Here is a 20,467-nt window from a genome sequence, read left to right as displayed (position 1 = left end):
GGAAGGAGGCAGAGGAGACAGAAGGAGGCAACTTGAGGGCCTTTCAGAAGCAGGGGTGTGGCCTGCGTGTGGGAAACCCAGCGTCAGGGACTTCCGATTCGCTTGGCCCAGTGACCAGGGAGGCCTCAGTGCTCAAGGACAACTGCCCTAGGAGGACGTCTCTGCAAAGGGAAAATAATGAGGCATTCCAGAGAGCTACAATTTCTATGTTTTAACCTAAAAACACAAGTTATGAAGCATGTTTATCCCCATATGGAAGTCATTACGGAAAGTGAGAACGGAGAGAATTGGAGAGTCAAAAATTAGGATTTCATCTGTCCTCAGGCTTAGTCATTTCTTATCATGGAGCTACACACACACACTTGAAAAACCACAGCACACAAAATTACCAAACTGGAAAACACCTTGTCATCTTAATTAGATGGAATTTTATCTTAGCCATGACAGAGAAAAGGTGATTTTTCTAACTAGAAGGAAAAAACACCTTTCTCTTCAGGATTTATACTTCTTGACACAGATTCAGACAAGAAGGTTATTTCTTTCTTTCCCTTTCTTTACTTTTCTTTGCCTTACCCTGACACTTTTGTTGTCTTCTGCAGAACATCATCACTTCTAGTAAAATACCAGCCAGAAGCACTGGGGTCCATGCAGTCGTTCGTCCCTCCATGCATGGTCCTGTGCTGCATACTGGGACTACAGGATTGAACAAGATGGTTGTGGTCCTTGCACTCAAGAAGCATATTGCCCTGGGAGGGACACAGACATTAGATGAGTACATTTGCACATAAACATTTAAATTACAGTTCTAGTAAATATTAGGAAAGAAGCTTAGAGGGACTTGGACTAGTAGGGGAGAGGAGCGTGCAGAGGGGTCAGGCTTTCTTAAGGACGTGATGCTTAAGCTGATACTTGACGGTGGAATAGGGGTTAGTCGGGACGGGCAGGAAGGGTAGAGGGTCCCCACAGAGGGAACGGGCGTAGTGCTTATGAGGAACTGAGAGGCCCCAGTTGCTGTGGATAATGAGAGTGGGCAAGGATTGTACCAGTCGGAGTTCTCAGAGAAGCAGAAGCAATAGGATTCACAGAGAGAGAGAGAGATTTATTATAAGGAACTGGTTCACACGTTCATGGAGTGGACAAGTCTGAAGATCTGCAGGTGTGTCGCCAAGCTGCAGACCCACGAGAGCCAATGGCGTCCTTCCAGTCTCAAGTCCAGCGGGTTCAAGACTTAGGAAGAGTCTTTTTACGTTAATGTTTTAGTTTGAGTCCAAAGACAGGAAAAAAGCCAATGTCCCAGTCCAAAGGCTGTCAGGCAGGAGGAAATCCCCATCGCTCAGGAGAGGTCAGCCTTTTTGTTCTACTCAGGCCTTGAACTGCTTAGACGAGGCCCGCTGCATCAGGGAGGGCCATCTGTTTTACTCAGTCAAATGACATAAGTGTTCCTCTCACCCAAGGCAGCCTCACAGAGACACCCAGAATAATGTTTGACCAAATATCTGGGCACCCCATGGCCTAGTCAAGTTGACATATAAGATTAACCATCACAGGGATGGTGATGAATGGGGCTGGAAAGTAAGATGTGGGACAGATGTACATGGGCCTTGTAAACAACGCTGAGTTTTGATCTTTATTCCGATAGCAACGGGTAGCCACTGAAGGGCTTCAAGAAAGGGAAAGAAATACTCTGATTAGTATTGGCAAGAGGTTTGATTGCTGTGTGGGGAAGAGACATGAGGGAACAAATGCAAGGAAAGCTCCATAGAAGAAGTGACATCTCAGGACTTGAAGGTTGAGAATGATTTAGTTATTGGGAGAGGATTAAAGGGCATTCCAAATGATAGAAATGCCATTAGCAAAGAAATAAAGATGGAAAGTGGAGGGGCCAGCCCAATGGCACACCGGTTAAGTTCCCACGTTCCGCTTTGGTGGCCCGGGGTTCACCGGTTCGGATCCTGGGTGCCGACATGGCACCACTTGGCAAAAAAGCCATGCTGTGGCAGGCGTCTGACATATAAAGTAGAGGAAGATGGGCACGGATGTTAGCTCAGGGCCAGTCTTCCTTGGCAAAAAGGGGAGGATTGGCCGTAGATGTTAGCTCAGGGCTAATCTGCCTCAAAAAAAAAAAAAAAAATGATGGAAAGTCCTGAGTATTCAGTGATTAAATCATCTTGACCAGAGAATAGAATACGTAAAAAAAATATGTAAAAATATATTTTTAAAAAGATATATGTATAATGAAGCTAGCAAGGTGGCTGGAGGCAAATCACAGAGTCTTGAGTAATGAAGTAAGAAATGCATGACTTTATTTTGTAGCTAATGAGAAGAACTTGATGGTTTCTTTGAGCAAGTAGACGACACCATCAGATCTATTTTAGAAAGATGACCGTTGATGACAGTGGATCGGCAGCTGGGAAGGAGACCAACAGAGTAGACAGCACTTGGTAGGGTACCAAGAAACCATTAAGGACGGAAGGGGAAGAGGCAATGGGCGTAGTAAGGAGGAAACAAATTCAGGAGACTTATCTGAGGTCAAGTCAACAGAACTGAGCAACTGACCAACTGTGGAGAGTGAGGAAGGGGAGGCAGCGAAATACAATTCTACATTTCTAACCTGCGTAATTAAGTAGAGAGTGATGCCCTTGACCATGAGAGAGGATTCAGGAAGGAGAGGGCAAGTCTGCATTTATTTCACGAAGGGGCATGAAGGAAGGATGGGAAGAGGGAGGAGACAAAATCTGACATTGGATGCGTTGAGTTGGTGGTGCTTATAGCATTTCGAGGCAAGATGTCCAGCAGGCAGTTAAGATTTATGGATCTGGAGCCCAGGAGAGAAGTTGCGGCTGGAAAGACAGAGTTGGGAGGCATAAGTATAATTATAATTGTTCTCAGTCTTTTGGATTTCAAAATTTAGTAAAATTTCTCAAAAGAAAGGTAGTTCACATGATTAGCTTTTCTGTTTGTTAAATATTCCATCTACTGTCACCACCACTTCACAAAAGATCAGACATTATAATTCCAAAAAAGTATAAAAGCTGTCATTTCAGAATAAAGGAGCCTCTTTTAAATTGAATAGATTTAGCCTCATGAAAAACTCTCTCCATCATCCTCATTTAGCTGCAAACCTGTGAAACTTGTGTCACAGATTGTCTAGTTTGCATTTGCCCAGTATGGGCTTAAGACATGAGGGTAGCCAAAACTGTGAGATTTGATGAGAAAGCCTTGGAAGAGAGTTCAGAACTTAGAGAAGAGAAAATGGAAGAGAATGAAACCTTAGGAAATCAACGTTGAGGTGAGGCAGTGGGCAGAGAAGCAGAGGAGTGAGGGAAAAAAATTAGGAAAAAATGAAAAAAAAAATAGAAATAAGAGACTAGGCCAGTGGGATAGTAGTTGAGTTCGCATGTTCCACTTCGGTGGCCCGGGGTTCACAGGTTCAGATCTCAGGTGTGGACCTATGCACTGCTCATCAAGCCATGCTGTGGCAGCATCCCACATACAAAATAGAGGAAAAATTGGCACAGATGTTAGCTCAAGGCCAATCCTCCTCACCAAAAAAAAAGAAATAAGAAGAATGCTACCACCTTTTAACTGCAGTCTTATAGAAACCCTTACTCTCATCTCTGTTTCTGTAAAGAAGGGATTTTGATCAGCATGGCAAAGAGGAAGTCCTGTGCCCCTGGTGGCCAGGAAGAAGATTAGCATGAAAGCCACAAACTATAACAGGGGTTGGCAAACTATGGCCTGTGGGCTGAATCTGCCCTGCCCTCTGCCTGTTTTTGTACACCACCTGGGCCAAGAACGCTTTTTACATGGTTTAAAAAATCAAGAGGGGCCAGCCCTGTGGCCAAGAGGTCAAGTTCGCATGCTCCCACTTCAGTGGCCCAGGATTTCACTGGTTCAGAGCCTGGGCGTGGACATGGCACCGCTCATCAAGCCATGCTGAAGTGGCATCCCACATGCCACAACTAGAGGGACCCACAACTAAAAACACACAACTATGTACTGGGGGGCTTTGGGAGAAAAAGGAAAAAGAAATTTTTTTTTAAAGTCAAGAGAATAATACTATTTCATGACGTGAAAATTATTTGAAATTCAGATCAGTGTCCATAAATAGTTCTGTTGGATCAGTCACCCTGAGTAGTTTGCGTGTTGTCTGTGGCTGCTTTCATGCTACGTGACAGAGTTGAGTAGTTGTGAAATAGAGCGTAGTCCAAAAGGCCTAAAATACTTACTATCTGGCCTAGAGTGGGCTGTTTGTGTGCCTCCAAAATTCACAGGTTGGAACCTAATCCCCAAGGTGACAGTGTTAGAAGGTGGAGCCTTTGGGAGGTGATGAGGTCACAAGGGTGGAGTCCTCATGAATGGGATTAGTGCCCTTATAAAGGAGACCCCAGAGAGTTCCCTAGCTCCTTCCTTCCATCGCATGAGGTTACAGCTAGAAGGCACGGTCTAGGAAGTGGGCCTTCCCCAGACCCCAAATATGCCAGCACCTTGATCTCAGACTTCCCAGAACCATGAGACATAAATGTCTGCTGTTCGTAAGCCACCCGGTCTGTGGTATTTTGTTAGAGCAGCCCGAACAGATTAGACATGGCCCTTTACAGAAAAAATTTGCCAGCCCTTCAACGAGAAGCTAGAGGGAAGGGGGTGGGCAGGCTGGAAACCCAGGGAGGGAAGAGTCAGGCAGAGCTGTAGGAGGGGATCCCTCCCGCCTTCATCCAGGACTGAGACTGTGTCAGAGAAAGGGGTTCTCAGTGCAGTATGTGGCACCATTCAATGTCTCCGGTGTTCAGAGGCCCAGGGAGAGGAAAAAGAGCATGTCAGCCTGTTACAAACAGATTCACGTTGGGCTTGTTGTTGTTGTTGTTGTTTTATTTTATGCTTGTGTGTTTTCATATTAACTTAGACAATGTTCCTTTAAGCAAAAATTCACTCTGCTTTTAGAGCGTGACCTCCCTCCAGTCCTAGATACTGATTCTTGGGGAAGAGTGACATTCCCCTACAATGCTGGCTCATTATTTTCCTTCTGGAATTGCAGATCCAAGGATCAAATGGCACAGTCTGAATACATCAAGGAGGGGAGGGAATCCCACCAGAGGTGCCTTGAAACAAAGGAAACAAATAACTTCAAAACTGCATCATGTGATCTGGACCTGTTACCGGACAGATGGAACTTTGGATTGTTCCATTCTATCAGAACAACAGAGGAAGGAAATGTTTTAAAATGAGATTATGTTATTTTCCTCAGTTCTTATTATGAAACCTTCCTGAAATGAACTTTAAATATCAGCAGCCCCTTTCATGCGGGTGAATGGGATTCAGTCAGCAGGAGCACTGCAGGAAAGTGGGTCCATTATGAAAAATGTAGAGAGGCAGAGGTTTCGACAAACAGCGGATCCCTATGGGGCCCTTTGGCTGGTGAAAATTCAGGCTCTAAAACACAGCTGCGTGTGTTAGGAAGGGACCCGTGTCTTTGAAAAAGCTATGTGCCTCATATAAACGGTAATTAAGGGGTCCTTTTTCAAAAGACATCAATTGTAATGAATAAAAAATCTTCTGCACTCTTTGCCCTCAACAAGAAAATGACTGACAACCAGTTATTGTATAGAGAAGAAAAAATACCCTGGAAGTTTTGAAAATCTCCACCAAATAAAATCACTCAATAATTCTTTCTAATGCTAGACTTCCTATACAGAATTTTCCAACGGAAGTTGTTTGTATTATATAGCCCCAAACCCTGCTGGATAATGAAAAAAGATGTTTTGCTAGTGTTCTCTAGTTAAATGACTGTCCAAGACCAACCAAGGCTTTGTCTCCTTGTCTCTTTGTATGGGGGCCCCTCCCACACCTCTAAATGTTGTGGTTCCTAAAGACCCTCAGAGTACCAGAGCCCATATCCAACTGCTCACCTGACATTGCCACTGAGAAGTCTCAGAACATCTGGAATTTAATTGCCTCCTCCATCTTCCTCCCAGTCTTCACTGACTCTATAAATGGCACCCGCATCCATCCACTCATGAAGCCAGAACTTGGGATTCATCTCCAATTCTTCTGGTCTCATTGCCCAGCCCCCAGACCATTCGCTACAGTTCAAAGCAAATGACTTCCTGCAACATAAATAAGACCTTATCGTGGACCTGCTTAAATCCTGCACTGACTTCCCACGACACTTAGAATACAATTCAAACTCTTTTCCTTGGCCGACAAAGCCTCTGTGATCTGGTCTGGCAATTTCTCGAGCCTTTTCTCAATCGCTCCTTCCTCACTCATGATGTTCCAGCAATATCTGTGTTTTTCAGTCTTTGACTTCTCTTGATCCTTTCCACTCTGAGCTTCTGTATTTTCTGTTCCCTGTGCCTATAGAGTTCACCCCACACACTTCACAGACTGCCATTTTGGATACAGAGCATACTCTCAACCTCCTTTCTCTTTTAATTATCAGGGTTTGGGGCTGAGCTGACTGTCACCATTGGAGTTCAGCATGGACTCCCAAAGAGCATCCTCCTCTATCCAAGTTCTGAGTCCTTGAGAAATAAATCACAGAAGCCAGGCAGAGGGAGACCAACATATCACCCTCATTACTGACAAAATCAATCTTGAAGCAAGTGGCTTATAATATCTGCAGACAAGTGGCTTCCTAGTACTAACCCTAGGTTCAGGTAGACCTACTCCCAGTCAGGCTGTGCTATGACCGTGTGGGGGTCTTGCCTCTGGAATATTTACATTAAGGAGGGGGCAGTGCAGACCTGTGTTCTCCTCAGGCAAGTTGGCTCTCCAAGAAGAGGAGAGGATATATCTGGACTGCAAACCTAGGTTCTCTTTCCAAATGTAAGTATTCCTCTTCCTCTAGGAAGTGACATGCAGAGGAGACTGGAAGTGTTATGCTGGCAAAGCTCCCTCTACCCAGAAGGAAACACCAGGAGTTGAGAAGAAGCGTTCCCTCCTGCGCCCCCTGCCCTCAAAGCCACCTTCTCTAAAACAGCCTCTCTAACTCCCCTTCCCTGGGCTGGGCTAAGGACCTTCATCTGGCCCTCCTGGCACCCTCAGCTTCTCTGCAGTCACCTACTCTTTTGCCCTATATGATGGGTGGATTCATAGGATTTCTATGCCTGTCCTCCCCATCAGTCTATGGACTTCCACAGACCAACAAGAATAAAGAGTGGGGGGAAGAAATGTTATTGTGTATGAGTTGGAGGTGTTTTTCTTGCCATATTCCACAGGTTAGGGGATGACCCATGTTGGGAATGGAATCTAAGCTAGGATGGGACTTTCCAGAAAATGAGAGCCAGCGCAGAGGACCTCAGCACAGCTGGCCCATGCATGGAAGCCCATTTCCTAGAGCTCTGTCTGTCTCTCCTGGCCTCAGCTGGAGGATGTAAAACGAAGGGCAGTTCTGTCCTCCTCACACAGGGTTTTGTGAGACTTTTTTTTTTTAACATTCTGAAGACAGGAAAAGTATCCCTCACACAGATTGCCCGTGACTCCGAGGTTAAATGGTTCAATCCATGTCGCGATGGCTTCGGCTCCCTGGTGAGAGAATGTGTTCTCACACATCAAATTGGTCTTGCTTTCAAAGCAGGGCACCTGCATTGGAAGGATCCCTCTTCCATGGGGATTTAGCAGCCCCCTCCCCACATACATGGGGTAAAATACATCCGCAGTGCTAATCATCATGGAGGGATTACTGAGAAAGTGGTGTAATCACCATATATAATCTACAACTGGTGCAACATTGGGCTGTCTCGCTCCAGCACTTACATTCTCTGCAAAGGGCAATACTGAAGCCTGAAATATTGCTGAGAACAAGGAAGAATGCATTTACATTCAGGGCAAGCAGCCCATGCGGGAAGTCTAAACTACCAGACTGAGGACGGCAATAAACAGAGTTGTTAATATGTAAGTCACAACCTAGATGGAACAGCGCTGTTGCCAGGACGGAGCAAAGCTTAGCCCCGCTCTAGCTCCCCACTCTCGGGGGCCCTGGGAAAGGGACTAATCAGGGAGGCGGTGCTATTCATTGCTACTGAGAGAGCCCCATGACTCCTACAGAGCTAGGTCTGCACGCGCACTATACACATGGCCCTACGCATGTCCATTTGTACAATAAATCCTTAAAGAGCCACCAGTACCCCACACACAGCTTCCCATCATGCTGTGGCCTTTAGTGGCTTCTTTCTTTCAAAGGCTTGGTGTTTCTGTTAAGCTTCTTCGACTTAACATAACTGTCCTGTTGAGGAGCAAATAGATGCCCAGTGGGACTTACCTGAGCCCACACCCTTTGTAGGCATGACCCTGCCTCTAAAACAATATTAAAAAGGTGCACGCATTTCACCTTGAGCGAGAACACTGGGAATGCCATTCTCTTGTTAATCCATTAGACGTTTCTGAGTTCTGACTCTGCCAGGCCACACAGGGAAGGCTTTCTGGAGGAGTGGATCCTTGCGCTGAGTCTTAAAGGATGAATTAGATCAGGTAGACATTAGAGGGGTGGGTTTGGGGTGGCAGGTGGATGGTTTCAGAGGGGACCACATGAGCAGGGGCATAGAAGGGGCAAAAGCTATGGTGCAAATTGCAAGGAGTGGGGAGGTGTGGTCAGGCCAGAGCTTGGCCCGTATCCTGCAGGCAGTGGGAAGTGACAGGGTCACATCTGCATTGCAGCTGGATTAGTCTGGGCCAATGGGGGAGATGGATTTGCACAAACCGGGACAGGTGGCACAGACCCATGTTGGAAGACTGACACGGCAGCCATGCTCCAAGGAGCCCTTGTAAAGTGAGAGGTTTAGGCTGATCTGAAATGCTCCAGATGGCGACAGGCACTGGCCTAGGGAGAGTAGAAGTCTCTTTGGGGTGACTGAAGACCCACTAGGGACAAGAGCCAGGTGGGCGGTGGCCTCATCTATGGGCTCCGAGTCAGGGGCAGGGTGAATAGCTGAGGGTGTTACAGACAACAGCTGGCAGACTCCCACTTCCATTATGTCTATTAATGTTCCTGAAAATAAAATATGCTAAAGGTGTTTCAAAAGAGAAAGCATCCACTTCTGGGTGTGTACACAAAATCATTGAAAGCAGGGACTCAAATAGATATGTGTTTGTGCCCCCATGTTCACAGCAATATTATTCACAGTGGCCAAGAGGTGGAAATGACCCAAGTGTCCATCAGTGGATAAATGGATGAACAAAATGTGTTATAGACACACAACGAAACATGATTCAGTCTTGAAAAGGAAGAAAATTCTGACACGTGCTACAACACGGATGAACTTTGAGGACGTCATGCTAAGTGAAATAAGCCAGTCACAAAAGGACAAATGCTGTATGATTCCACTCATATGAAGTTCCCAGAATAGTCAAAATCACAGAGACAGAAAGTAGAGTGGAGGTTGCCAGGGGCTTGGGGCTGGGGAATGGAGCGTTAGTGTTTAATAGGGACGGAATTTCTGTTTGGGAAGATGAAAAAGCTCTGGAGATGGACGGTGATGATGGTCGTGCATCAGTGTGAATGTGCTTAATGCCACTGAACAGTATGCTTAAAAGTGGTTAAAATGGTAAATTTTGTTATGTATATTTTACCACAATTTTTAAAAAAAGAGAGAGAAAGGAAAAGTGAATTAACATTCATTGAGCACCAAGTGTATATCAGCACTGCCCTAATTGCTGTAGGTGCTGCAATTTATTTAATGCCCCTGAAACGCCCTGGGCTCTGTGCAAGGCGGCCAGCAGCCACACCTGGTCAGGTGTCCAGAGACTGCCCTCCACTCTGGACTGCAGGCCTGGCCTGCTCTAGGAGGAGGGCAGATACCATTATCTAAGCCCCTCAGGCCCCTGTCTGTTTGCCCCCGTCCCCAAGGCAATGATCAAAACAACTGCCCCCGCCTGCCAGGCCTTCATGGAAGGAGCCCCACAGCTGACTGCCGGCTCTTTGTCAGCTGACCAGGAGGAGCTGTGGGCTCAGCCTTCCAGGCCCCACCCCGCCTCTGCCTCCCGACCCAGATGTGCCTGTGCTCAGAGAGAAAGGGGTCCCAAGTCCCGGGGATCAGAGCTCTGTGTGACCCGGGTGGCCTGTGTGGCGGGGATGAGGAGAGACGGACAGCCTCCTCATGAGTCGGGCGGCCTGCTGTTTGAGGATCTCCTGGGCCCCCTGACAGCCTTGGTGGAACCTGAAAGACAGTTCAGAGAGAGACTCAGAATCCTTCTCAACACAGAATCCTGGGGTCAGAGTTGGCTCACCAGGTGAAACCACTCTGCCATCCCTTGTTCTTCGGCTGGCCTGGCCTTGGCTTTTGTTTTGATTTCTCCTAAAAAGGCTGCCTGGGCTCCAGGTCCTGTTTCAGGCCCAATCCAGGCAATCAAGATACTATACCCGGCCTGCTTCTCGGGCAAGGCCCTGAGCAGATGTCTCTCTACCTCCCGTAAAGGCACAGAACTGGGAAATTAAATCTGCCTTTGTCCCATCTCTCTGGTGCATCTCCCGTCCTCTCTGCCCCCATCACTAAGTCAAGTGAAACAGAGTGACTTTCATATGACGTTTCTTTCAGAATCTCTGCCTCCCACTCAGAGGCCTGAGCTAGTCCGTTTCAGAGTCTGGCGGAAGCTTCTTTCTTTGTTCGTGGAATAACATCTACTTAAGTCTCTTACGCTTCCCTGCTCCAACTGGAGTGGAACAGAGGGGACACCTGGGAAGGGAGATGGTGTTCTGTCCCCTGCAGACTGTTCCTCTCTCTCTGTCTCTCTGGCTCTCACTCTCCAGCATACACACACACACACACACACACACACACACACACACACACCTGTTTGCAACAAGAAGGAAAAGAATCTACCTTTGAGATTCCAGGCCTGCTTGATCATGGAGATAAGCACGCCCTTGCTGTCCACTGGCCTTGCCCCCGAACACCGGGCCACCCCGGGACTGCCTCCTGGGCTGTGGGAGGGCTGGGCCGAGAGACACCGGGCTGCCTCACCCTGGCCACTTGCACAAGCAGCTTTCAAACCAGATCTGCAGGCTGAGTGTGCTTTGTTCTTTTGGACACCCAAGGCCCACGTTAAACCAGGGCTCCCACCGCTCCCGCTTGGAGGGGAGAGAAGAAGGCTCCATTTTTCTTAAACGAGCCGGCTGCCTCACACCTTACGATCAAAACTAACCTATGAGTCACCGCTTCACCCCTGCCAAGTCCTCAGGACTTTGTGGCTCCCGCTGTCTTCGTGTCCTGATAGAATCTAGAATCCAGGAATTCCAGGCTTAGGAAGAACCTGGGCAAAGTGGAGAAGACTGTCTGTGCACCTGCCTCCAGGCAGGACCCACCCAAAAGCCTTCCAGCGGTGGGGGGACTATTTGCAAGATCAGCTTTGAAGGTCTCCAGGGAAGTTGTTTCCCCCAGGATGGAGGATGGAGCTGTGAACAGAAGTTGTTTCATTTATTATGTGCTGGAAACAAAGGGGCAGTTCAACCTGTTCTCACCGCGCCAGTGGCTTAACAAGCAACTCAAACTATAATTACCTTTTGCCAGTCGGACTGGTTGAGGAAATGGATGGCTTCCCCTAGAGCTGGGGTGACTGCCAGCCCCGGGGTTCTTGGGACTGTCCCTGAATGTCTTGGTCTGGCTTCTAATGTGCTTGATTTTGGTATGTGAGTCACTGTCCACTCAGAAGAAAATGGCCAAGCAAAAAGAATGGAGGGAAAAGACAGGAGAACTGCTATGTAGAGTGTCCAAGGCAAGTAAGCATTTAAGTCACAGGCAAGCCTTACTGTAAGCACAGCCAACCCCAAATCTCAATTTACGATACTTCGATGGTCCAGTATAGAGGCAATGGTACTCATTACTGAATTATTTTGTTTTACCAACAACAAAAAATCCATCAGAAGTTTCCTCTTGGCGGCTCCTCTAGGGACTTGTCAGAAATCCAATTTACGGACAACTTTTTGGGACCCTCCTCTATTGTGTAAAGCAAGATAGTCTTGGATTCTGAAGCTGCCTAAGCTTGGAAAACACCAAAGCTTTTGTAATTCTAGAGAATAAGAAGGGCTCATTTGGCATGAAAGAACATGAAATACAAACACCAGCTCATCAAAGGGCTTCAAATGTCTTAAAAACGAAAGAAAACAATACAGTCCAGGAGCCAAAAGTGGTAACAGCCCAACCATAGGAGAGGTCTTCCGTCACCAGGCAGACTCCATGGGGCACGAAGCCAATGGCGGTTGTGCTCCTGGGTTCTTCTCCATTTGTAACTGGACAGGTGGGGTGGGGGGCTGGGTTCCCCAACAGCCCTCAGAGCTCATTCCAGCTCACCATTGCATTGATCTTATTTTTAAAGCAAGGTTTAGCTTTGGCATGGGCCCGGGAAGAGGTGCATAGGGTCCCCATGGTCTCCTGTTGCTGGTGGCCCTCTTTCCCACACCTGGCCCAAAGCTGGATCTGTCAGGAGCCAAACTGCAGAGTAGGTACAAAGAATCTTCAGCTTCCCCAGCCCACCCACCCTAGGTCTGTCTCACTCCTTCCCTTCTTCCTGCAGGCCCCAGCCCAGTCCTGCATTCACCTCAAGTTTAGCTTTAAGGAAAAATGGGACAAGCATTCATCAAGATGTAAATGGCTGATCACTGACAGCTACGCTATTACCTCTCTGAGCAGCATCTGCATTCTTGACAAAACCTTAAGGAAAGAGAGTGATGGCTAATTTTATGTCAGTGTGACAGGGCCAAGGGGTGCCTAGATCGCTGGTAAAACATTATTTCTGGGTGCATCTGTGGAGGCGTCTCCAGAAGAGACCAGCGTTTGAATCAGTAGACCGAGTAAAGAAGATGCCCTCATCTACGTGGGTGGGCACCATGCAATCCATTGAGGGCCTGAATAGAACAAAAGGGTGGAAGGAGGGTGAATTTGCTTTCTGCCTGAGCTGGGACATCATCTGCTTCTGCCCTCGGACGTTGGGATCCTGGCTCTCGAACTCTCAGACTCGGACTGGGACTTACGCTATCGGTACCCCGGTTCTCAGCCCTTGGGGTTTGGACCCGAACTACACCACCAGCTTTCCTGGGCATCCAGCCTACATCCAGCCAATCGTGGGACTTCTCAGCCTCCATAATCACGTAAGCCAATCCCTCATAACAAATCTCCTTTTGTATCTATCTCTACATATCCTATTGGTTCTATTTCTCTGGAGATGTCTGACTAATATAAAAAGGAATATGATCTAACTGGAATTTCAGATGTCAGAAGGAAAAGAAGGCATAGAGGAAGGCAAGGGGTGGGGCAGAACCCCACAGAGAAGCCTTGAACTCATACTGAGGAGGTGTCACCAAGGTGAGCCACATATAAGACCAGGCCGGGTATTACAAGGTAGACCAGTTGTTCAGGAGAAACCACTGTGCCATGTGTCACAGATCCTTCTCCTTAACCACCTTTGATCTACTGGTTTCTGAAGCAGGGGACATGGGTGACCCTGACTGCTGCTGGCCTTGTCCGATGTGGCCTCACTAGTGCTCTATGTTGGGGAATGGGGTCTATGGCTCCCAGAGGAGATGACCTCCCCTACAAAGGGGCTTCACCCACAGGGCTGAGGAAAGTATTTGGCATCGGCAGGAGTCAGACTGGCTCCAGGTGTGTCCCGTCCTCCTCATTGCCCTGGGAGAAATGCAGGTATTCTGGGCTTTGCCACTGAAAGACGAAGGAGGGATGGCTCGCTGGTGACCTCATTACCGTCATTACCCAGAGAACCAGTTACACCTGCTCACCGCCCACAGCCTGCTGACAGTGGGCATGGATGCCAGGGCCAGGCAAAGACCCAGTTCCTGGGCAGAGATGCCTCCCTTTACAGACACATCAAGGCCTCAGATATATTTCCTCTAGGGTGGGGAAAGAACAAGGCTTTCTGTGTTCATCAAGAAAGGGAGGCCCTGTGACTCTTCACTGCTACGTGCTCCTCTAGCACTGTCCACAGAGTTGTCCATACAGTGATGGGCCCCACAAGTTAGCAGTCCAGAGCCTGACCTACCCCCACGTCAGCATTGGTCCCACCTTGAGGCACGGGGGCCAGCCTTTTGTCATCAGGCTGTCATTGGCTTCCAGCTGCCCTGGGGATGGGAGAGACTGCATGGCCTCCTGGGTAAAGGTGACAGCTAAGTGCTGTTAGCAGCCACAACGGCCTGTTAGAGGGACCTGGGGGAACTGCCTGTGTCTACTACACAGGGAACATCCAGGGAATTCGAATTTACTTTTGTTCCTTTGGTTAGGTTTTTTTCCCAGACAGGTTTCTTCATCTGTCATTCGCACGAATGTTTCCTTCTTCCTTTTTTTCCTTTATTATTTTTGCATGCTTGCTGTTCCAACCTTCTCCTTCTCTCTTAGAGCGGGGCTGAGTTCTCTGTGACGTAGTCCACTCCTTATCCGATCACTTTTGTGTCTGTTCTGAGCCACAGTTTGGCGACGGGGGTTTTGCAGTCACAGCCGCTTTCCCGTACCTGGTAACTTGCGGGGGAAAGGACAGGGAGAGTTTCTGTGGGGTTCTGCACAGCGTTTGCAGGCAAAGCTGCCTCCTGCCTTCTCTTCTGATCCCGTGGGAAATGTCCCATTCCAGATTTCACACACCCTCATTAAGAGTGTTTCTTACTACTGGATGGATTTCTTGGGTCTTTCGGTCATGCCTCCAAATTTCGTGGAGCTGAGGTCCTGAGAACCTGGGGGTGAGTAGAAGCTTTTATCCTCACACAATTTCCCTTTCAACCTTGTCTGGGCTGCTTCGTTCCCTGAGAATTCTCAGGATTTTATTGATTTCTCTTTATATCCTGCTTCAGGGGTTGGGGGTGGGGTGAAGGTGGAGCTGGGAGCTATTTTGAGTATCATGTTTCTTTCCTCGGAGACCACTTTTCAATTGACAGTGCAGGATTGTATTCTTTTCCACGTTTGATCGCTGACAGTGAGGTTTTTTGCTGGACATGACCATGTTCTGTTGATTTCATTAGGCTCTGGGGAGAGAGGGTTCTGGTCCGATTTTATTTATTCTTGGGAAAATGCAAGTCCATAGAGTTAGACACCAGCGTTCCACCAAGCAGGGTGTGGGCAGCAGAGGAAAGAACAGGACACCAGATGGTGGGGTCACCTCGTGGTTCTGAAACAGTGGCCCCAGTGTCATCTACAGCCCGCCTCTGCCAGCCTTCGTCCCCTCCTGGAGACAGACCTCTCTTAGCCTCAACCAGAGCCAAGGAAACAGGAACCGGCTGTCAACTGAACTGACATCTGAGAAAAAGAAAGCCTTTCAGTTCTGTTGGAAGACTCCATCCTCAAAAATAATCTCTCTATTCACACTTCACTGGCCATCACCTTGAAACCGGCAGAGAGTGAGCCACTGATGATTAAGTAGCTGGGAACTAAACACTTTTTCCTTTCTGCAATTACTGATTATAGCTTTTAGCCATTTAACCCACCCATTGTTAACTGTGCTGCTGAGGCAATATGCTGTCTGACTCCCCCTAGGCTCCTACAGATAACATCTCCCTGGAGCCTGGGTCGCCATGGAAATGGGCGTGTGAGCTGTTTTTCAGGAATTAGAACTCCTTGTCCACTTCAGGCCGGTTGAGACCACCAACTCATCAACCAGGCCCACGCAGAAGTCCCATAGGCGACCTTTGGACGTCAAGAGGCTAAAAACTCCACCCTCAGATCATGCTAACGCCACCGTTTTGTGAACATTCATCCTGTGAAGAAGCATGGAGTCTGCCTATGCTTGCGCAGATCATCATTTACCTCCCCTCCCCTCACCTCCAATCGCCTATCCCCACATTTCAGACCACCTTGCACCCATCCCATAAATATCCCTGAGTCCTAATTTTCAGGGAAGCGGATTTGAAGCTCGTGCTCTCAATTCCTCGCATGGCTGCCTTGTGGGTAAACCCTCTCTGCTGCAATCTCGTCGTCTCGGTGTTTGGCTTTCTGGGCGGCGGGCAAAAACGAACCTGGTGCGGTAACAACCTCAGCAGGACCTTGTAAAGGACCCACATTCCCTGAAGCTTCTGCCTATTCCTTCTCCAAACGCACAGGAGTCTATCTCCCCCCAGAGAGAAGCTTTTCCCAAGGAAATAATTAGCAATTTTGGCATTTGGGCCTAGCAATATGAAAAGTGCGCTCGAGCCAATGGAAGGACATAGTTAGCATGGTGAGGTGGCCCCTATATAGGCAAAGTGCCCTCCGTGCACCCTGCCATCTGTAGTAGCTGACTCAGGGACAGGGTCACCTTGCCACCCCAGCCAGAGGGCTGCACTTAGGCTGGAGATGGGAGAAGGGGCAAGCACGGTTGGGCAGTTCCTCCAGAGTTACCAGGTTACAACTTTGTACAGTCTGTTAAAATCATTATTGCAAAACCTGCACCCTCTAAAGTTTGGTGTCCTGTGGCAAAGCATAGCCTCCCTGCCCTGACTTGGGCTTCACACTATCTGGAAGGTTCCCAGTTGACTATATGCCCTTGGGTCGTTCCAGCCTCTCCAGGCACCAGATTCCCCCTGTGGGGCATTATCACATATTCCCTTAACTTACACTCACAGTGTATGAAGTGGGCATGGGCGCAAAGAATACCAAGGAAGAACTTGCCAAACAGAGCAAGAAGATCAGGGTGCCCAGAGCCAAGTGCTGCCATTGTCTTGGAGCAGGAGAAGGCATCTGGCAAGAAGCGGAGCCTCTATTTGGCAAACCCACCCCCATGCCTGCCAGGGATGTCAGGAATTCCTCACCTGACTCCTGGCCACAGATGCTCCTGTAACAAGCAGTGATCCCTCCACCTGGCAGCACCAGGGAGCCACCTGGCTCTGCACGCATGGCTTGCTGGGTCCAGGGTCTGGCATAGAGGGAGCAGGGGGTGGGTGTGAGCCACAGTCTTCAGCTCGGGGGAGGGGCAGGGCACACCACCGTATTCCACCACCCCATCTCTGGCTTAAATAATAATCACTGTTTTATTTTAAGCCTTGGAATTCCTGCATTGCAATAACGCTTGTTTGAGAGGTGGCTGCAGGAATAGAGATGCGCGGAATCTCCACTTTCAAAGGCAGCTCCCAGAATAGACCAACCTACCCGGGGAAGGTCCAGCCTTGAGTGACTAGCAGACTGTTGTCCAACCAGCGTGCACATTGGGTCACAACCTCTTTATTTTTACTGTTAATCACTCGGACCCTATCTAATTCACAGGAAACCCGTTTATCTTCTTCATGGGGCTCTCCCTTCTCCTCCCCACCCCAAAAGGTCCACACCATCTGATAAGAGAAGACCCTGAAGTCTAAAAAGACGTTGCTTCTGGCTGCCACACAGCACTGCTGCTGGCAACTGGTCCTCCTCGATTTCACCAGCAGCCTCTGTCCGCCGCCCAGCCAGAGCCGTGCACAAGTTGCCTGGGTTCTTGGAGGCGTGGGCATCCACTCCTTCGGGACTAAGTCTGGCCTGGAGTTCCCCAAGGGTGAGTTCTCAGCTGGATTCCTTTCTAGGGCTGCCATGACAAATGGCCACAAATTGGGTGGTTTAAAACAACAGAAATTGATTCTCTCTTGGTTTTGGAGCCCAGCAGTATGAAATCAAGGTGTTGGCAGGGTTCGTCCTTCTGGGTGCCCCAAGGGAGAATTCATTCCATGCCTTTCTCCCAGCTTCTGGTGGCCGCCACAGTCCTTGGCGTTCCTTGGTTGCTTCCTTCTTCACACGGCCTTCTGTTTCTCCTCTTCTCTTCACTGTCTTATAAGGACATGTGTCATTGGATTTAGGGCCCACCCGGTTAGTGCAGAATGTTCTCATCTTGAGATCCTTAACTTAATTACACCTACAAAGAGACTTTTTCCATATAAGGTGATAGTCACAGGTTCTAGTGGACATGTCGTTTAGGGAAACATCACTCAACCCAGGTGCAGTCTGTAGAAATATGCCTTGTCCTATGATCCAGGGGGAAAGTCTTCAAGAAATACCCTCATTGTAGGCAGAATTATGCTCCCCAAGGAGATTCCACGCCCTAACTCTGCAGGCTGTGAAGACGCTCTCACATCCACGAATATGTAACCTTACGTGGCAAAAGGGACTTTGCAAATGTGATCAGCTGACCTTAAAATAGAGAGATCATCCTGGATGATCTGGGTAGGCCCAATATAATCACAGGAGAGCTTAAAAATAGAGGCGGAAGAGGGAGTCAGAGAAACGCGGAGCACAAGAAGGATTCGATGCACCATGCCTGGCTTGCAGATGGAGGAGGCCCCGTGAGAAGCAGTGGCTCCAGGTGCTGCAGAGCGGCCCTCAGCTGCCAGTAGGCCAGGAACGGGACTTCAGTCCTACCGTTGCAGGACACCAAATTCTGCCCACAATCTGAGTGAGCCTGGAAGTGGAATCTCTCCCAGCACCTCCAGAGAAGATTCTTGATTTCAGCCTATGAGCCCCTGAGCAGAATGGCCAGCCCAGCCTGCCTGACTTCGGACCTACAGAGCTATGAATGGGTGTGGTTTGAAGCCACACAATTGCGGTGATTTGTTCTGCAGCAGGAAAAAACTGAATACAGTGAGGTGGATAAGTGTATTGGTGAGTCTTCTCCAGAGAAACAGAACCAACAGGACATACAGAGATGTATAGAGAGAGCTTTGTTATGAAAGATTGGCTCACGTTACTGTGGAGGCTGAGAAGTCCCACGATCTACTGTCTGCAAGCTTGGGGCCCAGGAAAGCCAGTGGGGTAGTTCCAGCCAAACCCAAAGGCCTCAGACCTGGGGGGCTGATGGTGTGAGTCCTCCTCTGAGTCCAAAGACCCAAGAACCAGGAGCACGATGTCTGAGGGCAGGAGGAGACGGACGTTCCAGCTCCAACAGAGAGAGCAAATTCGCCCTTCCTCTGCCGATTTGCTCTATCCAGGCCCTCAACAGGTTGGAGGAGGCCAACCCACACTGGTGAGGACTATCTTCTCTCCTCAGTCTACTGACTCAAATGTTAATCTCTTCCAGAAAGACCCACACAGACATACCCAGAAACGATGTTTTACCAACTCTCTGGGCATCCCTTGGCCCAGTCAAGTCGACACATAAAGTTAACCATCACGGCCCCACTATTGCCCTGTTTTACAAATGAAGATACCAGGGCACAGAGAAGTTAAGTGACTTGTAAAGGGTGGCACAGCCAGGAGACAATGGTGCTGAGCTCTCCAAACCAGGCACTCTGGCTGCAGACCCAACACGCCATCCTGGGGAGGAATGTGGACTCAGCCACACACTCGTTTTCCAGCTCTGCGGATGGAGCGGGCAGGTCTCTTGGAGGCGTGAAGTCATCAGGGCGGCGGACATGTAACTCAGGCTTCAGCGCATGCCTTCCAGATCTCACTTGCCAAGACTGGATGCACAGCAAAGGGAAGGCTCGCTCTTCATTTCCAGAGCAGCCAGCCTGCGAGGCCGTTGTGATGGAGTTTCTCCTGTTGCCCTTTAGCGCGTTCAGCTTTCAGAAGTGAATTAAATCTGGTTTCGCCATCTGGTGCAAGTGGGGACAACAGTGGTAACTAACAACCACTCTGCCCCCTCTATGTGCCAGGCTCTGCGCCACATGCCTTGTGCAAACACTGTTTCATTCCCAGGAGCCCCCTGAGACCGACGGGGAAGCTTCTCAAAGCACAGGTGAATAAACTCAGCCTCAGAGAGGCCTAGTGATCTGTCCAAGGTCAACCAGCCAGTAAGCAGCAGAGCTGGGCCCCAAATTCCAAAGCCTGAACCATCACCCCACCCGGCCTGCCAGGTGGAAGGGCAATGACAGCTGAACGGGGCCTGGCCGCCTCCAGATGTGACAAGAGTCCTGACAGGAAACTTAAAGAGGGTGTGTGGCGACACGTGACTAGGGCCTGGCTCTGCAGTGGGGACTAAGGAAAGGATGGACACAAAAGAACGTCATTTCCTTCAGCGTGAGGTGGTTGGCACCACACCGTGTTATGGGCCTTCAGTAAGTGAAGGACTGGGTTCACAGTGTGACATTTTGGGTAGGCTTCAAGGCCGGGGGGCACACCACACTTATCCTAGGGCCCTTCTAAAAAACAGTCCTGAGATCTACCCCACATCTATTAAATTAGAACCTGTGGGGGTGTCACTGGTACCTCCATTTTTAACAAGACCCCAGGTAAGCCATAGGAACACTGAAGCATAAGACTTCCTGGCTGTTATAGGTTGAATTGCGTATCCCCAAAATTCTTAGGTTGGAGTCCCAGCTCCCCACAGCTCAGAATGGGACCTTATTTGGAGATAGGGTCTTTAAAGAGGTAATCACATTAAAAGGAGGTCATTAGAGTGGGCCCTAACCCAACAGGACTGATGTCCTTATAATAAGGGGACATTGGGACACAGACATGCACAAAGGGAAGACGATGTGAAGACACAGGGAGAAGAAGGCCGTCCACAAGCCAAGGAGAGAGGCCTGGACCAGAGCCCTCCCTCACAGCCCCCAGAAGGAACCAACACTGCCGACATCTTGATTTGGGGCTTCCAACCTCCA

At 48.8% G+C, this 20,467-nt stretch overlaps 1 protein-coding gene across 1 annotated transcript in view; it reads right to left on the bottom strand.

Moving 5' to 3' along the window:
* USP6NL (USP6 N-terminal like) overlaps positions 1-20,467 on the bottom strand; it is a 254,559-nt gene that overhangs the window by 206,730 nt on the left and 27,362 nt on the right. The window contains exon 3 of the mRNA XM_070501182.1: positions 574-746. The gene's annotated coding sequence lies outside the window, so the exon portion shown is untranslated. The remainder of the gene's footprint in view (positions 1-573; positions 747-20,467) is intronic.

This window comes from Equus asinus, chromosome 29 (assembly GCF_041296235.1).
Source record: "Equus asinus isolate D_3611 breed Donkey chromosome 29, EquAss-T2T_v2, whole genome shotgun sequence".
Lineage (NCBI taxonomy): Eukaryota > Metazoa > Chordata > Mammalia > Perissodactyla > Equidae > Equus > Equus asinus.
Note: the sequence above shows the minus strand (reverse complement) of the source record. Positions and strands in the feature narration are given on the sequence as shown.